The sequence below is a fragment of the Pristis pectinata genome, chromosome 1 (genome assembly GCF_009764475.1).
Source record: "Pristis pectinata isolate sPriPec2 chromosome 1, sPriPec2.1.pri, whole genome shotgun sequence".
In the NCBI taxonomy this organism is placed as follows: Eukaryota; Metazoa; Chordata; class Chondrichthyes; order Rhinopristiformes; family Pristidae; genus Pristis; species Pristis pectinata.
In genome coordinates this window covers 29558557-29569391 of record NC_067405.1, presented here as the reverse complement: position 1 = coordinate 29569391, position 10835 = coordinate 29558557, and the positions used below count along the sequence as shown (strand labels likewise).

Here is a 10835-nt window from a genome sequence, read left to right as displayed (position 1 = left end):
TCCTTTGGGACAACCTCACCCTGATCCGATTCTGTGCAAATTGTTATTTTGCTCTGCAGATATATTTCTCAACTTCATTGTTGTCCTCATGGGTAATTCTGTAATGTTATAATTCTATGTGAGTTATGAAATCTGTGTTAAATTTAGTACATATACATGGCACCAAGATGGCGATTCACAATATGTAATGAAGTGTATTCAAAATTATCAACCTATTGTGTTAAGGCAACTGTTACAGAACATGACCTAAGACCAGATTGATTGAATATATGTAGAAGTAGCTGAATTAATTGCAAGGATGCATTTCCTCTTTAAATGGGAGGAATTTTAGTGTATCTTTAGCAAGTGGTTTACATCATGTGGTATAACAACCTCTATATTGTTGTATCTTGGCAATGCAGTTCAGTTGAGAGTTCAGTAAGGGATGTTCTGTTTTACAGCTGTGACTCTATTTATTTACTTATATAGGCAGCAAAGCAAGGAACCTACAGACACAAACATCACAAAGTCCCGTTATATTTAATATTTGAATTTCTATTCCCATGTTTCATCAACTTAAGTTACTTCTTCACCATTCTCTAACAAAAAAGCATAAACTACTAAATAATCCCATTCCAGTAAATTTAAAGAAAATAAGCTTTAATTCACAACTCTAATTGAAATTTTCAATTTATTCTGCATATTGAAGACTTGCTGATCATTGTGACTATTTAAAACAAGGCATGGGAAAATTAAGATCCAAACAAATGCAGGCTTCCAGGGGTTACAGTTGAAAAACGTAATCACTGTTGTCCAGATTCTACGAATGTTTCTTTTTCGTTTGGGCTTTTCTTAACATATAACTGTGGGAAGACATTAAAAAACACTCCCAATGATGCTAATGTCACACAAGGCTTTAGATAATCTTCACTTTACCTACATATGCATTCTTCACAAATTAAAGTTTCATTTTATACATGCCATCTAAAGGATCAAAGCCCTATTGAAATACTTCCAAATAATCAGCCAACCTACTTGTGAACACTGTGATGAAATGCAACTTTGAGCAACAGATGGTACTTCACAGAAAGAAAATAAAAATTTAGATTCTGTTGAAAAATAAACTTGCCATTCTTTATTTTAAATGTAGCATCACATGCACATTTTCTACCTGTACTTTGAGGTCACTCTGGCTCTGTCTGTTTGTTATAAATCCATATAGGTTTCTATTATGTCTTGGAACCTAACTGTTCAAGATTTGTGTCCTCGGTTTTATTAGCTTGCTCAAAGTAAACTCAACCCTATCGTTCAATGTCAGGTTCAGTGACCAATGACCCAATGGGTTGCAACCATCAGCCAACCACAAATCCTCAGAATAATAAAGTCTGAAAAATACTGTGGGCTAATTTATCAGGACATCTGTCAGGCTACAGACACTCCAGTAGCACACCAGTGTTTTCCCATGTTCCTCAGAGGCCTTCAGCTATATATCTCCTTTTTGTGTTTATTAAATGCTTGTAAGCAGTTTTACATGGATGTTCTGAAAGAGAGCCTATTCTTTGAATACTGAGATGTGAACAAGAAAACCTAAGAGAAGATTGCATAAAACAGTCTTTGTTCCAGAATGAAAATAAAACCATTCCTGGTAAAAACATTATTGTTTTTTGATCAAAAGATCGAAAGCCATATAAGTCAAACACCTAACTAGAACTTGTTCCAAAAATGCACTAAATTAAACAACAAAATGTTTCTCGTTTTTCAAGTCTCAAAATAACCAGAAAAGATTTTCTTCTTATACTATATTCTGCAAATTATTATCATCTCAGACAAAAAGCTTGATGTGTTACCTAAATGTTTCCATTTATGTTTAGAAAAAATGTTTTCTATGAACAGTTAGCATTTTAAAATAAATACCTGACTATGTACATCTATCTGAGATTGATCTGTCTTAAAAAATAGCAAAATTTGAAGAGTGACATTTCATGATTCAATTTAGAAAAATAAATTAGAACTGTTTCATACATGACTGTTTTACCAAGGTTACTGTCACCTTTCATTTCTTGTGTATTATGACAATATTTTTTTCTTATCATATAAATCTGTCTAAATTGAATTGTCACTGACATATTCATTGCATAGCTACAGATTCCCAGGCTGCAAATGTCTGAATGTCATTCAAAGTAAAATCACTTGGAACAAAATTGGATCTACAAACCACAATGGTGGCTGAAAATAAATCTATAAATTATTATTGAAAAATAAAATGATAAAATGCAAAGTTAATTACCCAAAATGCTACAAAAATCTAATTTGCAAATCACATGCTTTAAATACATGGTCTACAATTCACAAATTTTCTCAGTTGTCCAAATCCTTTTGCAAATTAAGCTCATTTGTCAAAATCACTTGCAAGTTACCAAGTAGGCATAAATTTAAAATGATCAACAAAAGAATAAAGGGAGATCATTTTCTTTTCAAGAAGGTCAATAGAAAGAGAAGTAGCATATTCGAGGATATTTATTCACAGTCCTATTGAAAACTATGGAAAAAAAGTATAACTTTAGAAGTTTATGGGGTAAAATTAGGGAATGGAACTAATTGGATAGCTTTGTCAGAATGGGTACTGGTATGATGAGCAGACTAGGCTCCTTTGTGTTAAGAAGCAAAACACAAGTACTCAAGTCATCAAAAATCAGAACACCTAAACAAATGAAAAACTCTTGTATCAACATTTTTTCAGATAAAATAAAAAAACATTTAGCTGAATTTTGACTTTTTTGGTTGAAGTATTCCTCAGGTGTAACATAGGCACTGTTTGCATCCCGAATTCCAGATTCCTGAAACAATCACCCACTTAGCACCCACCTAGATGTCACTACCATCAGTCTCCCCTCCTCCTACTGACTCCACCTGCCTCTTTTTTTGTTTGCCTCCACCTCTCATCCTCTGTCTCCCAACTCCAGCCCCCCCCACCTGACTTCATCTGCCCTTCATCGTTCACCCTTCCTCGGTTCACCAATCACCTACTGCCCCTGCCTCACTATTCCCCCTCTGCTCTTTATACTGGCTATCTTCCCTCTCCAGTATCAGTCACATTGGAGGGGTTTGACCTGAAATGTCAACAATTCCTTCCCCCCCCCCCCCCCCCCACAGAAGCTTGCTGAATTTCTCCAGAAGACCATTTGTTGCTACAGATCAATAACTTATTAAGAAGTATTCTTACGGTACTTGCCTCTGAACATTCCTGTGGGATTCTTCCAACTGTTGCAGCAAATCTTGTATATATTTATTTCCATCCATGTGGTCCTGAGGTAAAGTGAAAAGAATTTTTCCTTAGAACAATGCAAGTTTTAACTTAACACGGCATTTGTTATTCTATCCTTATTCAAAGCTGTTCCTGTCCAAACCTTCTTCTTTCAAGCAATGATCATTTGTAGATTCTAGTTGTGCTTTTTGAATTGGACAGTTCAAAGTCTATTATACAGAATATCACTTGGTAACAAGGTACAAGTACCTACAAGGTAACACTCCCTAATAAGTAATCAGAGTGCAAGATGAATGAATTCACTTTTCATGTAATAGGAGACAAATTAGTGTTGTGATCTGTGACAATATAATGTTGTTATTTTGACAAGATATAAATATGCTACGTTCATTTTAGCGTTTGTTGACTTCCACATTAGGGAAAAGTGGAACATTCAGATTGATATTACCAGTATTAAGCTGTGATATTCTTGCAATGACCATGTGTGGTATGACCATGCAATATACAACATCAAATCAAGCTTCTTTGTGATTTTAACAAACACATTACCCTATCTTCTTAAACAGGTTAACATCTTTTGTAGTACAGTAAATAGATTTATGTGAGGATTGCAAGCATTATTTAATATCATGCAGCAGAATTCCCAGTCCTAATTGATACTGTTAATTTATTTAAAAAAACACCATGAACAAAACTGTCAGTTCACACTGAGCTAATCACAATTAACAACACATACTATTAAACAAAGTTTTTATTTTTAAAATTGCCAATTATGAGTGTGTGATGTATGAAATTAATGCAAGTGTTAGAACTGAAATCTTAATCTTGCAAAATGAATGGAGAAAAAAACACATAAAATGTGGTACTCCTAATTTTTTGATCAAGGCATCAGGCAATATTGTTTTTCTTAAAGGTGTAGTTCTAATTAACAGAAGTTGTTCAACTCTGTAGAAGAATACTGTAAAATATACCATTTAAACAATGAAAATTTGAATTCTGGGAATCAGAAATAAAAATGCTGGATATCGGAAATAAAAACATAAAACACTGGAAACAGTAAGCAGGTAAAGTAACATCTGTGGAAAGAGAAACAGAATTAACATTTCAGGACGAAGGCCCTTTCCAACATTGTAATTTTTTTTTCAATTGCTGTTAATGCCTACTATATGAAATTGATTCAATAAAGAATAAAGAGCTGGAAGTGGCTGAAACCATGTACTATTATGCCAAAAATGAAAAAAGTGGTTCATGGGAGGCACCTGACTCATTAAATTGGAATAGTTAGAAAATAGAACAGTATAGCAAAGGAACAGGCCCTTCAGCCCACAATGTTGTGCCCAACCAATTACATTAGTAATAGTGCGCAACTAAACTAATCCCTTCTGCCTACACAATGTCCATATCCTATCATTTCCCTCACATTCATGTGCCTATCTAAGAGCCTCTTGAACACCCCTATTGTATTTGGCTCCACCATCACCCCAGACAGTGCATTCCAGGCACCCACCACTCTCTGTGTAAAAAACTTGTCCTGCACATCTCCTTTGAACTTGCCCCCGTCACCATAAATGCATGCCCTCTGGTATTAGACATTTCAACCTGTGGAAGAGATACCGGCTGTCTACTCTATCTATGCCTCTCATAATCTTATAAACCTCTATAAGATCTTCCTTCAGCCTCTGCTGCTCCAGAGAGAGCAACCGAAGTTCGTCCAACCTATCCTCATAGCACATGCCCTCTAATCCAGGCAGCATCTTGGTAAACCTCCTCTGCACCCTCTCTAAAACATCGACATCCTTCCTATAATGGGGCAACCAGAACTGAATGCAATTCTCCCGATGCAGTCTAACTAGAGTTGTATAAAGCTGCAGCATAACTTCCTGACTCTTGAATTCAGTGCCTTGACTAGTGAAGGCAAGCATGCCATATGCTTTCTTTACCGCCCTATCGACCTGTGCAGCCACTTCCAGGGAGCTAATTTAATTTAAATTCATATTTCGTTTTGTTTTGGGCATGTAATTGGTATTTCAAAAATCTGCAGAATACAGAACTGTGTCTTAAACCTTTAACAAAAAGGCTAATTATTCGGTCTCTAACAGGTGGCTAACAAAATAAATACTAATGTTAATTCACCACCATTATGCACAATCATTCACCTTTCCAGAATGACACTGTGATTTATAATGTATTTGAGACAAAATAAAAAAGACTCTTGTTAGACTATTCATACATTTATTGGTACCAACCGCTGAAAATTCACAGAAGAATGAATCATTCTTCCTCTTTCACAAGGCAAAATGCTCACTGTAGATCTGGATGTAATCCTTTATCAGGAATTTACCTTATTCTTTTCCTCTCACCAGGCTCAGTTTTATTTCTTTCTCAGACGTTTTATTCATTCTCAGGTGTGTATTTCTCTAACAAGACTAGTATCTACTGCCCATTCTCAAATGCACTGAGATGTCTAGTTGATGGAATTACATGCTCACTTCAGAGAGCAGTTAAGAATCAACAATGTGGGTATCACATAAATCAAGTCAGATAGGGTTGGAAGGTTTGCCTCATTCTGAGGACAATAATGAATCAACTTGAATTTTATATTAATCCAAAAGCTTTGTAGACATTTTTCCTGACACCAGGTTTTCATTTATGCTTTTTAAAGGAACCGAACTCAATTCTCTAACAACCATGGTTAAATTTGAATCAGCCTTTTCTTTGAATTTTTGCTCCAGGACCTAGATATTCAGACACTGTACCAGTTCTCAATATTAAAATTACTGCTAACGTAACCAACATGGTGCATGTGCTCATTATGTGCCAGGAGAGGGCAGCCATCTAGATTGGTTGAAAAGAGAGGTATGGATCCTAACCCAAAAATTCCTGTTTGACACCAGCATTCAAAATTGATCAGTCCTTATTGCAGCTGCTTTACAAGAAATGTAATTGAGCTGTGACCTGACAAGTAGTGAAAAAATGGGCAGAGGTTGCCACATATAAAGTAAGGGTTTAAAATATACTAAGTAGTTAAGAGCTGGGATAAGCAGAAGTGTTGAAAGTCAACTGAAGTATGTTACCTGGCTATGCCTCATGCATTTCTGAACTATTTTTCCCCACATCTCCACACTCTTGGATTGCCCTTTTCACCTGTCTTGATCATCCTCTTGATAAACTATGTTCCCTTTCCAATTGCTCCTTCCATCACTACCCATTCACCATCCAACACTTCCAACAGTATTGTCTCCTCCATCACCTTGATTAAGCCTTCTGCTGTACCAGGAGCTAGCCAATGCCTTCCATTTAAAACTAAAGACCTCTTTCCCAGCAATCTGACTTAGGATGTTAGCAGTTGCCTGTAGCTCTATGCACCTGAGGCTCAAAACCACATGAACATAAGTTTCAAGATTTTATGAGAAATTTGTGAAAATAGAATTTGGTTCTGCTAGCTTTGATCTCTCTCAATAATAAGTCAAATGGTTTATGATGAAAAGCCATGCCCTCTAAAAGAAAAGGATCCAGCCCATAAAGGTAACATTTGAGGATCAGCTATTTTGCATCTTTGAAAGGACCTCGCACAGCTCTTTGCCATGAAACGATACAAATGACTAATTCAAAATATACTGTTTTTCAGTCCTCATGCTGGCATTAACTTAAGGCTGTAAATCACCTTTAGGCAACAACTTTGCATTCACTAGACACCATCTGTAAGTCAAGCAAAATTTAATGATGCAAATTGTACCTCTATATTGTTAAATCATTGAATGAGCCACATTCTGTTAACTATTGTATCCATGTTAATTACCTACTTTGCGTTTAATGAAGAATGCTATTAATTGTTCAACAACATGCCAGTTAAAGAAAAAAGTAAACAATGAACAAGAACAGCAAAACTATGAAGCACGGAAACATCTGTTACTGTTAATGAAGGTTACTAATTAGTATTATCTTATTTACAATACATCCTTAAAATGGAAAAAAACTGTCTTGGGTGGAACTAGTATTGAAGCTGTACACATTTTGTTGGATATTGTATTCAAAAAATTTCATTATAAATTATATGCCTGCGCTAATCTGAAAAAGGCTTGATGAAAGTTGCCTTTCTATTTCTTACTCCTTGCATATGTGACCTAGTTCTCTTCCTCAAACAAAACTACAGTTGAAAGCTAAAAGCTCTCAGGAGCCTCCCAGTCCCTGAATGATGGCAGCTGTTTATCCCAGCCTTTACTCTGGGGTTTCCAAGGTTTTCAGTAACATGGATATTTCTCCCAATGGGTGTTGCAGCAACCTCTCTTGATGAAACTTCAGGCAGTCCATGTTATTTTTCTCAAATACAGTTCTATTATCATGATAATTTCCATACATAGTTGAAAACAATGATATGTTTCATGATTTTGCACTTTCTTTTTCATTTTGCAGAATATTTTCTTTGATCTTTATTTCTTTATTAATAGGATGGGTTGTTGTTGGCATGGCCAGCATTAATTGGCTATCCTTAATTGTCCCTTAGAAGGAAGTGGTGAATTGCTGTGGTGCTTGTGGTGAAGGTACTCCCAAAATGTGTTTGGGTAATGTGTGACATGCAGGGACGATTACAACCATACCTGTTGCCCTCATCTTTTTAAGTGGTAGAGGTTATGAGCCTGGGAAATGCTGTAAAAAAAAATCAGTGTATTGCACAAATGGTCCACACTGAAGCTATGACATGCAGGTGGAGGGTGGGTGGTAGTAAAAGTTTCTGCTAGGAAATCAATCTGCATCATTCACCATCCCTCAATAAGGAGAAACCAGATAATTGCCCGAGGATTGATGGGATGAGCTGATGAAAATTGAGAGGAAAGTATGGGTCAAATAATCTGCTCTATTTTGTTATTTCTATGCCAAGTAATTCTAAAATGGGCAGTGTACATACTCCCACTACTGCTGATCATTCTATTAGTGATTACACTAAATAGTTGGAGATGAATACAGGTTTACCAACTGTTGTTAGTTCAGTAAAAGATCTTAGCCCTTGCCTTCACTTAGATTGACGCTGCACAGTTCAGAATTTTCCATACTGGCAACTGGATTGGTTGATCTGTACTGTATCAATCTTTAGCTCAGAACATCAACAGGCTACTGCATTGATACTAGCTTGCCTCATTTTAGGACTCCCGGCAGAAAACAGTTGGAATAATTCTTATGAAAGGAGCTCTATCAGAGGTCAATTTGTGATCAATTTAAATGAATTGGCAAGGCTTGATAAATCATAACAAATATTCAATATGTATGTACTTATAAAGTAATCAATTGACAAAGTTGATCTTAATTTTGTTCCATTATATTGTTTCCTACAAGTCAAGATTTACAAAAAAAAGATATACAAAACTGTGCAATGTATATCCTAGATGCTGACAAAACTAAATTAAGAGCAATTAATTAAATCCTGGGATTGAGATCATTTTATACTTGTAATTTGAAATAACTTGTAATCACAGGAATATGGACCAGCTCAAAATTCAGCAGTCCTGTCACATACAGTTATAAATGGTGGCTGACAATTAAACAACCAACAGGAGAAGGCACCTTCAAAATCAACCCCATCTGCAACAATGACATAGTCCAGTACACAAGTACCAAAGACAAGCTTGAAGCACTTGCAACTATCTTCAGTCAGAAATGACAAATTGATGATCAATCACAGCTTCCTCCTGTGGTCACCAGCATCACAGAAGCCCATCTTTAGTCAGTTCATTTTACTTCATGTGATGCCAGCTGTAGTGTTGAAGAACTAGCTGTGCCTCAAGACAAGCTGTTTCAGTGCAGTTATAATACTGGCATCTACCAGATGATGTGGAAAATTATCCAAGTGTCTCACATAAATAGAAAGCAGGACAACTCAATTTGATCAATTAATTCTCAATAATCAGTCATGACAGAAGGTGTCATCTGTGCTGTTATCAAGTGCCACTCAACCAACAAAACTACCTGCTCAGTTTTGGTTTTGACGGGACCACTCAGCTCTACACTTCATCACAGCCTTTGTCCAACTATGAACGAAAGAGCTGAAGTCCAAAGTCAAGGTGCGAATTAGTGCCCTTGACATCAAGGCAGCATTTGACCATTTGTGGCATCAAAGAGCCCTGGTAAAGACAGTCAATAGGTATTAAGGGGGAAAACACACCATGCTGGTACCACACTATAGCCAAATGCAAGAATATGGAGAAGCATAAGGTGAGCAGTTTTCCACCCAAGGTACAAATCAAATTATTTTTTTCAAAGTGAGGTTATAAACGAGTACAAAAAGTTTCAGAAAAGGCAAAGAGGCTTATCTAAGGGAGGTTGGTATAAAAAATAAAGTAGCAATGCCTCAGTCTACACAACAAAGATGAATTATTGTTCATTGTAACAAAATGCAGCTGAGCTACTGTGTGCAATGGTCTCTATGGTGACTAAAGGAAACCAATTGAAACAGTCACACGGTTAAAAGATAGCAGTAAAAGAAGAGAAAAACCTGGTTGTTTTGACAAAGTGCCTTATCATGAGTGGTTTGTAAAAAAATAATTAAACATATTTCCTGAGTCTATGATTCACAACATAATGAAGTGCACAGACAATATGCCAAATTCACAGTGATATATTTAATGTCCAGGCTGCAGCTGTAAATTAGAAATGAATCTAGAAACACTTATACCTATTTCCAACTATTCACTTTGGTACCAACACATTAGGGTAGATTTTGAAAGTATGATAGTGTGAACATGAGTCTTAGAGAGCCATCAGAGCCATTTTACACTTCTCCCAATTTTTACTTCCTCTTTCGGGACATAGCAAACAATATAAATAAACTGCCAACTCTCCATTACCCATTCTCCACTATCAAACAGTCAAGATATATTGTGTTAATGTTTTAATCAAATAAGACAAAAGCACTGAATTAAGGTGATGCATTTAAAGTTGGATCCAGCAAATAAGATATCTTTATTAGTCACTGTAGTGCGAAAAGTCATGGCTGTCAAGTGACAGTGACAACACTGACCCCCCTGGTCGGATGACAGCATTGCTCATCGGGTCGGAAGCGACACCACTGTCAATCAAGGTTTGCAACCAGCCCACCCATCAAGTATACACCTGAACAATTGGCTCATTTAAGCACCTTTGTCCTTGCTGGCACCGAGCCATTGGACCTTTTGAATAACCTGGGCTGGACCACCCCCAGCCCTCCAGCACTACAAAAAGTGCCGCATGTTCCTGGCTCACTCTCCCTTGACTGCCCCAGGAATCATGGAACAACGCTGAACAGACCATTGGTAAGAGTGTGCACTTTCACAAGGATTAGGAGCGTCCTAGTAGATTCCGGGGAGTGTTAGAGCCGATGCTTGTACAGAATCAGGGGGTCAGGCACCGTATTGTTTACTCCTTTATCATTTGTAACCAGTTTGGTGTGTGTGTGTGTATGCATCTCACCCCTGTTGCGATTTCCCTCACATTCGCGATCTCGTGTGTGTGCAAGTGTGCACCCATTCCCATTCATTCTGTCCCCGTGTTTGTCTTTGTGAATTAAATCATTTCTTAAAATTCCAAAGACTGTGTCTGGAGTCCTCTATCTTTAAGACTC

General features: G+C 36.8%; 1 long non-coding RNA gene across 1 annotated transcript in view; it reads right to left on the bottom strand.

Moving 5' to 3' along the window:
• Positions 1-3232: 3232 nt before the first annotated feature.
• Positions 3233-10835, bottom strand: part of LOC127580711 (uncharacterized) — a 158023-nt gene continuing 150420 nt past the window's right edge. The window contains exon 3 of the long non-coding RNA XR_007957874.1: positions 3233-3285. This is a non-coding gene — a long non-coding RNA (uncharacterized LOC127580711). The remainder of the gene's footprint in view (positions 3286-10835) is intronic.